A 14,678-nucleotide genomic window follows, 5' to 3' on the forward strand; every position below is an offset into this window, starting at 1 on the left:
CTCTCAGGGGATTCTGATGCAGCCTTGAGAACCAGCAGCTATCTTTACAGAGAATTCTGGAAGAAGGGTGACACAAAACCAAGGATCTCCCTGAGAAACTTTCCTTCTGTGAGGATTAAGAAGGAGCCACTGTTTTATCACAGCCCCAGAGCAAAAATCAAGATCTCAGTTTTAATTTGAGCTATATTCACCACTATGAATGAATGAGTGAGTGAACGGATGAAAAAAGGAAGGAAGGAGAGCACGTGTGTGGGACTAATCTATGCAGGGCCTGTTTTAGCTGCTCAGGAATGGGGGCAAACGTCAGATGTGAACTTCAGACAGACAGGGCAGGCCTGCAGTGCATGGGATGTGAAAACCACTCGGCCTGGCCTCGAGGGAGCTCTGGATCCTCAAAGCCACCTCTCCAGCGAATGGCATTCACCAAGTTGTCACTCACGGAAAGGGTGCTGTGGGATGTTTTCCAAGTCGAGCCCCGGGGCCAGGGTTTCTGGTGGTCCTGGACACCCTCGTGGGCCCTGCAAATATCCCTGCTGCTCATGGGCAGTTTGTGTGCCACTAGGGGTCAGGAAGGATAACCCTGAGGGAAGCCAGCCCCGAAGAAGCCCCTTTCGGCCTCAGAACCAGAGCCCTGTCTCCTGCAGTCTGTCTCTTAACGGGACCCTTGGATGGAGACGGAAAAAACCGAACAGAGATCCTTCTACAGCCTAGGGCGGCTGCCCCTCACGGGTCCTGTTTCAGGTGGCCCTGTGGAAGGAGCAGTCGCTGTCCTTAGGTAAAGGAACATTTTAATATTCAGTAAAGTGGGGAGGTGGGGAAGGGGTGGCCCAGGGGACTGACAGGTTCCATGCTGGAAGCAGCTTCTCTCTTAAAAATAAAATTCACTTGGGCATCCTGATTGTTACGTTATATGCGATTTCAGCAGGGACGCGAGCGTTACCTTGGAGGACAGGGTGCTTGCTTACCAAACTCAACTGCATAAGTCAGATTAAATTAACTGTTTGAAATACGAACCAGTGGAAAGATGGACAGATTTTCTGGAACGTGCTAGATAAAACCATCTATGGGGCCCTACTCTTCTTCCTCTATCTCTCCACAGGGCTCTTGGCTTCTTCGGAGGGAGGAAATGGGGCAAAGTCTGGCTTCTAAACTTCTCTGTCGGTCAGTAAGACCGTGAAGAAGCGGGCTCTGCTCCTTGCAGCTCTTCTCCCAGGAGCGAGTCTTACTGACAGGATCGAAGCCAAGTCACAGCAGCCACATGGCAGTCATTTGCTGTCTTCCGGGGTGGGGGGGGGGGGCCCTCGGTGGCCCAGGGGGTGCGGCCCTGTCCCTCTCTCTCCAGGTGAGCTCGCCTTTTCCTAAACTGGCCACTGGGATCTGCTATTTTGTAATCTTCTTGCCCAACTTAGCAGAAACATGCATGGTTCCCTGCTCGGGCCAAGGAAGCCGGTGAGAACGAGGTGGGTGGCCACAGGACCCTAACTCACTAAGGGACAGTCAAGTCAGAGGACACACTGGACGCTGTCACCCACCCCCAGGGCATGAAAGGCTCCACCAGGATCTACAAGCAGAAGATGTCTCCCTGCAGGAGCCTGAATTTAGAAGCCCCCACCCTACCCCACCCTGAGATCTGTCCAGCTGGCTTATCAGAAAAGGGTAGGGAGAGGGCTCCCTCCACATCACACCTTGACTGAGCAATTTAAAAACAGAAAGGGAGACTATTGCTTTAATAGAAAATAGGATTTAAATAAGGGTATGTCAGAAGTCTGGTGTACATCCAACTCCATGCCTTTCAGAGCACCTCCTTCCCTAATCATGAGGGGGCATTAACCCTCTGTGACATAAACTCTGCACTGGAAAATGTGTTAGGCACCTTACAGATAGGTGATCCTCCCCCAACTCCTATAAGGCAATGATGAGGGTTTTTTTTTTTTTGCCAGCTATTAAGCAGTCCCTAAGGGGCAGGGGCAGGATCCTAGACTGGGGTTGTCAGACTCCAAAATTCTTACACTTTGCTCTGCACCACAAGGACGATCATGGAGAAACCATTCAGAGAAGGGCAATGAGCACAGGGAACCCAAGTCAGGGGGAAAACAAGAAATGGCTGAAGGAACTAGAGATGTTCAGCCCAACAAAGAGAAAAATGGGAGACACCTTGAAGGCCTTGCACGTGGCAGGTTGAGGGGTGACGGGACTGGTGGGGGAGATATACACTCTTCTCATGTGTCCACTACAGCGAGAATAACATTTGTACAAAGCAGCAGGTCTGGGATCCGCGTGATCCTTTACACCAGAGCTCTGAACAACCAGCACTGCCCACAGAATGAGGCCCCCCCTAACGTAATGAGCTTGCTGTCCCCCGGAAGTATGCAAGCAGAGGCTGAATAACCACTTCAGTTTTGCAGCGGGTGGGAGACTGCATCAGATCACCCTTTTGACTTTCCGATTCTGTACATCCAAGGGGATGGTCCCCTTCTACTAATTCTGTGAGATTCAGAAGCAGGCACTTAAAGAGCACGAGATGCGGAGTCTTCAATCTTGGGCTGGAAGCTCAGCTTGCCACCTACGGGGCAACCTGCTGGTCCCTGAACCTCACATCCGGAAAAGGGAGCTAGTGATACTGCTCTCGTGGTGCAGAAGTCAATCGGAGGAGTATTTACGAAGACCCTCTTCAGGGGGTACTGCGCCCGCCAGTACCACCGAGGTTACATCATTTGGTTCCCCACCCTGCAGTTTACCCAGCCCCTGGGCCAACTGCCCCCCAACTTCTAGATTCATCCACGGGCCTCATCTACTGCCAACGCTTTGAGGGCAGGGGTCAGTTTGATGATCTTTAAAAATTTCCATTCCAGTCCCAGAGTCTAACAATACAGTGCAGCTGATCACGCCTGCAATCTAACGACAAGGGGCAGACCGGCCGCTGCCCGCTCCCTGGCCACGCCGTACGGAGAGCCGGGAACAAAAGCCCTCCAGCTTCAGTTCGCTGCTAAAACCAATCCTGGGCAGCTTGAGTTTGCTTAACCGAGGAAGCTGGCACTGCTGGCTCCCCCTACCCCGGACCTGGCTTGCTTCTGCCCAGGTTTCAGCACCTCTTCCTTTCCAGCAGTGGAACCTGAAGGCAGGGTGGCTCACACCCAGCCACTCGCCCCGACACTCCTCTGCAGTGGGTCTGGGCGCCTGTAATCACATTTACAGCCTGGAGGAGGTGGAGGCCGGAGTAAAGTTCAGTAGCCGTTTTGCAGAGAGTTTTAGGCAATATCCTGCAACTCTTTCACAGGCCTGAGGTTGTGGGGCTGGCCTTCCAGACCCGGGGGAAAGGAGCTGCAGAAACAGGATTCTCCACTTTTCCTGGAGGAGGAGCTGGATGCAAGCTAGGCACCCCCAGGGCAGGTGGGGCAACATCGGATCTGGGCTTCAAACTCCCAGAATCCCAGGCTGGTTCAGGAGGACACCCCTTCTAAAGCCAGAATTCCTTTGTGGGAGACACACTGTTGTTCGAAATGCTTCTGCCCAGACCGCTCAGAGGAGGCAATGGGGGGAGATCACATCTTTCCTCGCCTGTTGGAAAAGTGGTCGGCTGTGGTCAGAGGTTCACATGGGGGACCAGTCCACTACAGCCCATCAGCTGAGAGTGACTGCACTGGGGGAGCCTACCGCCCATGGTCCCAGGCTCCGGGGAGCTCCACGGCCTGCCCTTCATGCCCTCTAACGGGTGACCTCTTCCCCTCGGTTTCGGCCTCGAAGGAAAGTATTCACCACTGTATCTATGAAGGAAAACAAATACTTTGAGATATAAGTGGGTGATAAGTGTTTATCACCAGCCAACCAATCAAAAACAGCACACAGATGGTGTTTTCTTAAAGCACGCTGAGCCCCAAACCAAAAGCTACTTGGGGGCAGGACGGGGGCACTGGGAAGGAAGGTGCCCCGTGGGGCCAGTCCCCAGCCCCAGCCCTAACGAGCTGACCATGCGTCCCTGGAGGAAGTCCGAGGCACATGGGCCCTCTTGGCGTTTCGGCCCTGCCCCAGCAGGAGGGTGATTAGTTCCCGACAGCTGCACACCCTGGGGTGGCCCCCACACAAAGGCTGAGCCCCACAGCCCAGCAGGGTCCGAAACAAGCATCAAGTGCCCAAAGCACGCGGTTCGTTTGCGTCCCACAGAGTGCACGCAAGGCACTGACCGTGCCCGGGCTCTCTAGTGTGGGTTCACACGAACCTTTTGCAAGCCCCTTAACTTCCCTCCTAAGTGACAAAGAACAGGAAGGAAGATCTCAAAGAGGGAGAGATGAACGCCAGTTGAATGAGCACTCAGCCAGCAGCACAAGTGAGCCGAAGAGGAGAAATCAAAGAAACGGTACCGGCCCGTAGGCCTCGCTGGCAGGTCAGGGCACAGGGCGTGCACGGCCATTCCGCACAGCTGCTCAGCCCAACAACTGCCTGGCGCTTCCATCAGGTCCCCATGGCTTAGACAGCCCCACAGGGAAAACCTGGAATACAAAGTTTAGAGACCCCAGCTCATGCCCAATTAACTTAAGGAACATATAACACAAATATCCCCAGTCCAGTGGGGATTTCAGTTGAAAAAAGTCTGGCCTCTACCAATATTTTGACACAGAATCACTTTAGTGTGCCGTGAAACCACGTCCTGTTTCTCCAGCAGGGTTCTTGGGCCCACTTGCAATCATAAAGCTGAGGCTCCCTCGCTCACCTACCTCATTTTATTTGAATGCCTGTGATAAAGGCACCCTCGTGTTGTTCAAAAAGAACATCCCAACTCTTTCCTTTTATCTTCCCTTAACAGTTTGCCATCCAGTGATAGGAGGGGCCTTGCCTCCAACAGTCCACCCTTTTATCTCCCGCTGACCACGCAACAACATGAAGCCAAGGGCTGGATTTCCTGCAGCTCCCTTCGAGGGGCTGTTTGACTTGTTTAAAATATTACTGGCCTCCAGAACCTTGGAACAATGCCTGAGCAACACCTACCCAGCATCCATTTCAGCTCCAACTTTCAAAGCCTCCAAGTCCAATATACCAGCACTCCTCGTGCTTCTGTGTGGGAGGCTTAATGCTTCCAAGAGAGAGAACTCACTTTCCAGGCTCACGTATTGTATTTGCTTCTTGTCTGCAGCAAATCTAAGAGCCATCTTCATCGGAGTCCAGGAACCCTAGATGCTACTTACAGCAGCTCAAGTTAAAATTTGAGTTTACACTGTTATTGTTATTATTAATTATTATTATTATTATTATTATTCAGTGGCATTTAATACCATGCTTTAGCCACTGAAACACAGAGCAGTGTGCCACATGCTTCCTTCCATAAGCCTGGAATGCACTGGACCCCTGGTCTGTAGAGTGAGGACAGGCCATGACCTCTGAGGTCCTTCCAGTCCTAACTGTGTATGAGGCTCAGCTCTGCTGCAAGGCCTAGGTCCCAGCTCAAAAACACTTCCACCTGCCACTCAATGCTACAAGCATTCCTGTGGACCTCCATGGCTGGCAGTGGCAGCAAACTCCCATTTCGTAGCGGATCAAGGCAGTTATGGGACCGTGTGCCACCTATGGGACGGGACAGCCAGAAGGAGTTCAACCATCAGAGCACAGAGGACCCTGACGCCTTGCCATTCAAGGCCACGAGCTCCATTTTCTTGGCATCACACCAGCCTATGTGAGGTTAATGCATTCAGAGAGTGATAAGATCGGATGTTTAAAAACAGTACACCAGAGTTCCTGGAGTATAGGAAAAATCTTTACGAAGTCAAATAACAAAAAGAAAAACTTCCTTGCCCAACCAAGTACCCCTTAGCCCCTCACGATCTCCGAGGTAAGAGGGTTGGGTGTGGGGGGCCGGGGGAGGAAGGCGGGGGAGTGATGACAGTTTAAGCAAGGCCACGGAGAGAACGGTGGCCAATGAGTGATGGAAGCCAGACTATAAGTTAAATTTGCAACACAAATTTCTATGCCATCACTCCAAGACAGAGCCAGTATTTTTAGGATCGCTCTTTACGAGGCCCAGATAATAAACAAGTGTGTGCCGAGACCAGATCAGCCACGCCATCCCCATGCAAAATGCAGGAGGTTGCACTCTGTGTGGCCCCACGGGCCAAACAGCAGGCACTCTGCAATGTCGTCCCTTTCCTCCCAGCCATGAAGTCAGAACAACCTGTACAGACAAAGAAAAGCTAGAACTTGCGAAACGAGGGCATCCACCGCGCTCACTGAATCTGCCCCAGGAAACTTTCTCAGAGACCTTTCAGATGCTTCATTATGATTCTGGTAAGAGAACACCGTCCCCTACACCCAGGCACGCACATGTTCACACAAACCCAATTTCATGCTCTGCTGGCCCCAGGACTACAACGCAGAAGTCAAAATAGAGCTCCAGAGAGCAGGCCCGGTTACTTAACAGATTTGGAATTGTAACTGACACTTTTCCATAAACTCTACTAGAGGCCAGTGACATCCTGGCATGTTCCCAATCTGGAAACAGAGTTTTCCTAAGGCGGGGGGTGGAGAGAAAGGTCTAAGAGATTATACAATTTGCTACCTGACTACAGGAAAAATCCTGTTTGCCAGAAAGACAGAGATGGGAGGGGGGACCCTCCGTGTCTCTCTATTCCTTGTAGTTAACCCCTAATGTTATGCTCTGGCCAAGGCAAAAATCATCCTTTTAGGACGTCGCCCACAAGAAGCTACTAATTGTGTTTTTTTTTTTTTTTTTTTTACCCTATCGGCCAAGATTCATTCAACGGGACCAGAGTTGTAATTCCAGTTCTATCTGACATAAAGATCTTGAAAGTATCATGCTACTGGTACGAGTCATGTATTCTGTACAACGCAAATTTATAGGCAAATGTGATTAGTTCATATTAGGCAAATGCTCCTTTAGTTTTCTTTCTAGCTTGCAGAAAGAGAAAACCTAGGGACACATTAATCTGTCAAAGTTGCCAGGCTCAGAACTTTCATAGCTTCTCTGTACTTACCGTTTCTGGGGCTTCGGCTACCAGACAGGTTCCACTTTAAAAAATTAAGTCTCCTTAGTCTCCTGGGGTTTGATTCCCAGGCCCCTTGCTGCTTTCAGTGTACTCATGCCAAAGTCGACGAGAGTGCACCAAAAAATGTCCGTTCTCTGCGAGCAGTTAAAATTCATTGTTGAAGATGTTCTATACTATTTCTGTGCCCTAGACATAGGGTGAGATTTGGTATTTAAAACCTGAAGTAAGTAGGATGGTGGTCATTCTGATATTAGCCTAGTAGCATCCCAGATGTGAGAACCACCAGGAGCTGTAAGAGCCACCAGCCTTGAGATCGAGGAGACAGGGCACAAGGAGATAAATTGCAATCCAAAGGAAAAACGAATCAGGAGCCAAACACTTTAGGGCTGCAAGGTGTCCAAGGTGTTAAGTCATCAAGTGTGGAGGGCAGTAGGGCAGAAGCATCCCGGAGCTTTCAGAACACAGGGTGTTCCAGTTACAAGAAAATGCATAGAGACCCCAGAGGTACATCTGGCTCGTACACGGTGTCACGGAAGCACTGGCTGCTACATGCCTATATTTTCACCCTTCTCAAGCGAAATAAGGAATACCAGACAGTTTGCTGAGATACTCACAATGCTGAATTCATTCTTTCCTTTCGTTCAGGTGCCTCCTTTTAAAATGAGATGATAAGGGGGCGCCTGGGTAGCTAAGTGGTTGAGTGTCTGCCTTTGACTTAGGTCCTGGGATCGAGTCCCACATCAGGCTCCCCGCAGGGAGCCTGCTTCTCCCTCTGCCTGGGTCTCTGTCTCTCTCTGTGTCTCTCATGAATAAATAAAATCTTAAAAAAAAAAAAAGATAAAGATAGTAGATGGTGGAAACTGGTTATTAATGGTTATTTGCCTAACTGCAAAAGTTTTGCCTTGAGTCTCTGGTCCCGGCAAACAAAACTCTTGGGAACCATCAGACTATATACCTGTGCCATCAATCGAAAGGAGGGAGTAGAGTAGGGCAAGGGGCAAAGATGGGGTGGCAAAACCATGCTGGCGTCAAGGTTCCGTCTACGGGGCGAAGGGACTTCATTCTGCGGCTGTGAGAACCCACTGCAAGTCCACTCCCCCTTTTAAAAAAAAAATCCTGAGATGAAATAATCATATCCATATTTTATTTTATTTTTTTATTTTTATTTTTTCATATCCATATTTTAAAAGCTCTCGGCAGCAGCTTAAGAAACGGACAATTAGAGGCACATAACCCAGTTAGGAGGCCACTGCCATGCAGTCTAAGGGAGAGACAGGAGGAGCACAGGGGTCCAGGAAGACATCACCAAAGGACGGACCTAGCCATGGAGTGAGGCGGAAACAAGGCAAACGCTGGGCTTCCTGCACTGGCGACCAAGGGGGTAGTAAGGCAATTAACAGAGTCGCAGTGGAATCTCCCTCCCAGTACAAGGAGAGAGCATGAAGACAGGACAGCAGGAAGGGACTGGCTATCCAGCAGCAGCAGCAGGATTAAGAGAAAAGTTCTGTTCGAGAGAAAACCTAACATGTCCATAGCCAGAAAGGGAGCAGATGGGGAAAAAGAAGGTTCCGGAGGAGGTGGCAACGGAGGGTAAGGGGACTGCCAGGCACGGGAAGATGAAACATCCGCACTTGAATGGAACACATAACATATGTAGCGTGTAAATAGAAGTATTCATTGTCAAATGGACTCCGCTAATCAACACTGACATAAGCTGCTGGTGTCGGGGGAAGTGCATAAAGAGCCTTAACTCCCAGGTTACAAGTCCACACAAAACTGTACCACATGTAAAACAAGAGGAAGACAAAATCCCCGCTCCCCTCTCCTTCCAAGAGCCTATCGTATAAAACTCACCTGTGAGATACTGCGGAAAAACATTTTACAGAGTTGATAGGATGGAGAGCAGGGATGCCCAGGTGACTGTTCTCCAACAGCGAGGCCCAATATGGTAACCGCCACCGAGCACTTGAACGGAGACGAACGTGACTGAGGAACTTCATTTTTAAATTTTACTGAAGTTAATTTAAATTTAAATAGCCACATGTGGCTACCAGCTGTTGGGACTGGACAGCGTAGGTTTATGGTATTTTTTTTTCCCCTCCAGTAATCTTGGGTTACTAGATTACTGTCCCTCATTTGTTTGCTTCCTGGGGTTTGTAAGTCCTAGAGCAGGAATAAGGAAGACCTGGTATGGTGTTACCTGCAGGCATGAGAAGGGAGTGAGCTGATCCCAGAAGTAATACACTTTTGCTAAGAGTCTTCATTCTTCCCGGTGTTTATCAGAGTTTCAATGCATAAAGGGAAATCACCCATGAAACCAACAACAGAGGGACATTTCTGAAGCCAGATGGACTTCTTCTCGGTGACTCATCACTGCCCTGCCCCATCTACCCTAAACCTGCTCAGACCTGGTCCCATCTCTAACGTGAAGGCCAATGTGTACACACACGATGAAATGGTTACAAAATGAGATCAAGTTTAAAGAGCAAGTTAGTACACTGGGGCATTCTAGGTTATGATCACGGATTTATGACAAAGTCTGGAAGAGCAACTAGAAAGGAGATATGGGAAAATGGTGATTTTTTAAAAATAAAGGTATAATTTGGGCACCTGGGTGGCTCAGTCAGTTAAGTGTTTGCCTTCGGTTCAGGTCACGATCCCAGGGTCCTGGGATCGAGTCCTGCATCAGGCTCCCTGCTCTCCCGCTTCTCGCTCTGCCTCTGCCTGCCGCTCCGCCCTGCTTGTGCACGCTGTCAAATAAATAAAATCTAAATAAAATAAAGGTATAATTTAGGATCACTGTAAACTTGATTTTTATAGTTAAAATTTTTTTAAATAAAGAAAGAAAGAAAATAGACAGCATTCCTTCTTAAGGTATGAAAGTGTTCCCTTGCCTCCCTCCCCTAAATTTATATATCTTTAGTCATAGCCCAGGGCCTGGCACACAGCAGGCACTTCAGTAATTCATCAGTTGCATATGACACCCAGAGCTCATCACATCACATGCCCTACAAGGGTATTCATTTCGTGGGGAAGAGTCCATAAATTTGATCAGATTTTCAAATGTTCCTTTATCTGGTGAAGATGAGATCATTCATGTAATACATGGTAGTGTCTTAATAAGAGTCAGTGAAATCAATTCTGCAAGTGATCTCCCAATGCCTACTACAAATAGTTAATTTTTTTAAAGATTTATTTATTCATGAGAGACAGAGAGAGAGAGGCAGAGACACTAGGCAGAGGGAGAAGCAGGCCCCGTGCAGGGAGACCGATGTGGGACTCGACCCCGGGTCTCCAGGATCACACCCTGGGCCAGGCAGGCACTAAACCGCTGAGCCACCCAGGGATCCCCCAACAGTTAACAATTTTAGAAGAGAATTCATCCTACAGAAAGGGGGTGGGGAGCAATCGTGGTGATTCCCATTTCTCTCGCTGCATTAACATGGTTTTGTTCTGCAACCCCCCTCCCCACCCCCACAGTTACTCCAGGAATAGCTGCTGGAATCAAGCTAGTTCCCTGATGCTATTATGTTAAAACTTTCTGAGTGCACATTACCACCCCTCAACGCCATCAAAGGTACGGGGGAGGTTTTCTGTAAGATCCATGGAGAGGTGTAAATGTGGCCCAAACACTAGCAATTCCTGGGATGCTCAAAGGGGTCCCAGAATAGAGGGTGGTCTCGGGGAGGATGTTTGTGTTGCAATTAACAAAAGGTAATGGCATTAGTGAGCCTTTTAAATAGAAGCCAAGAATTAAAACCGAGTCCCCTCTATGCACCAAATAGTCCGTACTCAAATTGCAATGCATACATAAAATAAAGTGGCTATAAACGCGAGGATTATATCAACTATAAAATTCAAGAGTCACAACCAGGGGAGTGGGAAAAGTGACTGACGAAATGGTCTGGGGCGAGGGAGCTGGCCTGCTCCTTGTTTCCTCCTGTAGCCCCTGAAGGTAAAAACTAACCAAGTTTGCTCCTGGTCTTCAAGCCATCAGATCAGAGGTTAACAACGAAACGAAACAAATTTGTCTGAAAAAAAAAAAAATGAACCAATGGGCACTGCCATCACCCTTCAACCCATCTGGAGGGAAACCACACTCCACCCGAGGCCCCCAAATGCTGCGTGATGATAAAAATGCATTTGTGGGTCACCTCAATTGGTAACTATGGTTCTACCAGCAGACCTGGGGTGTGTGTGGGTGGGTGGGGGGTTGTTCTAGAAGCTTACCACCTAGGTGAGAGGAAAAAAGCAGCCACTATGAGAAGGTAAGAGAACCAAGTGTTGTCTATGCTGTACTAACTTTAATTCCAGGGGGGAAACACTGGCATGCGTGAGCAGAGGGGTGTGAGGGGTAGGAGAGACCCTGCAAGGAGCCCCCACATGCAGAAGGGACCCCGAGAAGCCCCAGAGCCAGGCGCTGCGGTCAGAGGGCGCGTGGGGGTGCAGTGCGGGGGGCAGGGGCTGCGGGGCCCGTGTAGGCAGAGAAGATGATGTCAGTTTTCGGAGAACCTGTTCGAACATGGAATGGGACTGCAGGGCAGGGGAGGGAGGCCCGACTGGAAATGGGAACAAAGGAAACACAGAGGCAGGCTGGATATACAATGGAGGAGCAGGGGCTAGGGGGTACGTCTCGCCACGGGCCACGTTTCCTGCCGCCCACCCTACCCTGGTGACTAAGAAGGTTTCTAGGGTGAAGGCGGTAGGGCAAAGGGCTTTTTGAGACCCCTGGAAAGTGAAGAAATTACAGGGATCAGAAGGGCAGGTCTGGGTGCTAGGGGATTTAGTACAGAGGTGAGAGCTTGCACACGGGATCCACCCCGCACGGAGAGGCGAGGCCTGTGCCAGGGGAGCCGGGAGGCAGAGAGGGTCCCACGTGGAACGTGAACACCCGGGTTACGTGTGTAGACAAAGAGGGCTGGCACGAACAAGGTCCCCAGGAAGGAGCAGGGTGTGGTGTCCAAATAAATGTGAAAAGCAGCAGTGACGGCGCTGAACCCTTCAGAGCCTAGAAAGATCAGAGAGCACGAGCCAAACCATTTGGGGGGGGAGGGAGCGCAAGGAAACACAGTTGGATGAGCTTCATCTTGAGCACACAGTAGGCACTCAAATATTTTTACTGATTAGTAATGTCAAGCAAACAGGCAGGGGGTCATATGCTGTGAGGAGGAGGAAGAGAAAAGGGGAATTGATGGTTTTAGGAGCAAAGGGCCCCAGGGAGCTGGTGGGAGGGAGCACAATGACAGATAAATAAAGGCCTCCCCAGCAGCCAGGCCAGCCTCTGCACCCCCCACCCCCAGGGACAGCAGGGGGACAATGACGCTGAATGGGGACAGGGTGGGGGGGGTGGCTCTCAGCTACCTGAGGTATTTACAAGCATGTGATCATGATCTCAAGGCGCTCTGGAACAAGAATGGGCTCTGAGGAGCAGGGAGGCTGCTCCCTAGAACCCCGGCCTCCTACGCAAGGGGGAGACTGGCATCCTGTTTCCCTCTCTGGACCACTGGCTAAAGAGAAGGAAGGAAAACCGTGCTATTTCGAATGGTGGCATCTTTTATTCCAGCCATTTGAGGCCAGCCTGCCAAGTGTCTTCCGACAGGTGCCCGATTCGTGCATGTGGCTGCGCCACTGAACGGTGAGACAAGTGGATTTTTACCTACAAACGCCAAGGGTACCACCAGGTCTCCGAGGGGAGGGAAAACATCTCCAAACGCCCAACCCCAAACGGCGTTCGTGACTCCCCCGCCCCCAGGCTGAACTTCCAATCCAGATGTGCCGCTCAGCCCAGGATGCAGCCAGGAGACCCGCATGGGACTCGCAGGAGGTGATTACAGGCACACATCCCTCCACCAGCACAGGGGTCCCCCAATCCTTGCCCCAGGGTAAGCTGGTCTGGGCAAATCTGCGCACGGGGCCCTGTGATTCAATTAGCGTGAGTTCAGTTGCTCTTTTCAGGGCAGTTCTTTCTTCTTTTGTTTAGATCTGACTCCAGATTTACTTCAATTATCTACACCTCTGGTAGAGTACCTAAGAAAATTAAACCATCTAAAGTGAGAGAGAGAGAGAGAGAGAGAAGGAACGGGATCTTTAAAACAAAGTATGCAAAACAGCACCCCGCCCCCATCTCTCTCTGAACATTACCAAACTCCTAGATATGCAACTGTTTCTCAAAGGAAAATTCTAGACTCTTAAGTCTGAATGTGAAAAACCCCGTGGTTAAGCCCCGGCTTGCAGAAAACTAAAAATTTCAGCAATTCTGGAATGAAATGCTATGTTCAGAGCTATACAAAGCGTCGCAGCTGTTCCCGGCCAACACGAAAACCGAAAGGGGTGATGCTATCTTTATGCTCTACCTAGACTCAAAGCTGGTACCGGCCTGGGCAGGGCTGCCAAGGAGCCGGCTCGGTTCCAGCCTGCCGAGCAGGGGAGACAAAGGAGGCAAGAAGTGCAGGGGCCAGCAGAGTACACCTCAACCAGACAAATAACAGACCCACCTGGAAGAGGAAAATGCAGTTAATCATTAACAACCTTTAAAGGATGCAAGGGCACAGAACCGCTAGGAAAACAGTTCTCAATGACATTTGGAAAATCCTTTTCCATCATCAGTTCAAGCTTCGAAAGGTCAGATCCGGCTACCACCTTCCTCAGTTTCCCCAAGTGGAAGGAGGAGAACCCTTTCATCAATTTTCTTGGGAAGGAACAACATGTTTTCTTGCTGGAAACTCAGGTCCTGGTCACGGGAGCTTAACGGAAAGCTCTTCAGACCACTTCCCAGAGTGAGGCCTCAGAGGAGCATCTCAGAGGGCAGAGGATGACAATGCCAAGGGACCCGAGAAGAATCTCTCCTGTGGCCCAAGGCTGCACACGGGTTAGCTGCAGAAGACCTTCTGGTGGTGTGACCGGGCCGCCTCACTCGGAGAAGGCTTGCCACCACTGGGTCCTGGCCCCCCGAGCCCCGTTCCGTCACTGTTCAGTTTTAACTGGCTGGGCACCTGCTACCCAGCCATGCATCCCCAGCAACCGGCCCCCGCCGCACACATCAACCACCAACGACCGAAGCTGCCGGCGAGGGGGCTTCACACTTGGGAACTGCCACCGACATGCCACACTTCCTGCTGGGCCTGACAGACTGTCTCCAAGAAAAAGAGAAGGGCGGCCGCAGGGCCCGGGGGGTTACCACCCAGGGACCAGCCAGCAGTACTGCGCGGCAGTTAAGGAGTGGGCTCGCCAGCCACATTTCCTGGGTTCAAATCCCGCCTCTTCCGCTTGCCAGCCGTGGTAGGTGGCCTGATCTTGTGACACTGCCCTGAGCCGGTTACGGAGCCTCCCTCTGCCTCAGTCTCCTCCTCTGATGGTTGTCGAGAGGCACGTCCGATCTCTGAAGTGCTTTACCGCAGTCGGGGGCATCTACTGCAGACTCTCCAAGGGCTTGCTGTTGTCATACACGTGCACACCCCTGAGCATACGTTTCCTGCACAAACACACTAGCAAGGGCATGTCGGCACTTCAGGGCTGATTCACTAATTATCAGTTTAACAGGTGCCAAAGACATTCCGTTCATCCAGGGAATGGTCCTCAAACTTGAGCGTGAACCTACAGAGCTTCCTGTAACTGGGGTCTGATCCACAAGGTCCGGGATGGGGCCCCAGAACCTGCATTTCTAGCGAGTTCCCAGGCGGTGCTGAT

General features: G+C 50.6%; 1 protein-coding gene across 14 annotated transcripts in view; it reads right to left on the minus strand.

The window, feature by feature from the left end:
- RREB1 (ras responsive element binding protein 1) overlaps window positions 1-14,678 on the minus strand; it is a 177,377-nt gene that overhangs the window by 79,298 nt on the left and 83,401 nt on the right. Inside the window, exon 1 of one of the 14 annotated variants that reach the window (XM_077886014.1) lies at window positions 8,847-8,975. The exons of the other annotated variants lie outside the window; for them this stretch is intronic. The gene's annotated coding sequence lies outside the window, so the exon portion shown is untranslated. Of the gene's footprint in view, window positions 1-8,846; window positions 8,976-14,678 lie in introns of those variants that run through there. 14 annotated transcript variants of the gene reach the window in all.

This window comes from Canis aureus, chromosome 37 (assembly GCF_053574225.1).
Source record: "Canis aureus isolate CA01 chromosome 37, VMU_Caureus_v.1.0, whole genome shotgun sequence".
Lineage (NCBI taxonomy): Eukaryota > Metazoa > Chordata > Mammalia > Carnivora > Canidae > Canis > Canis aureus.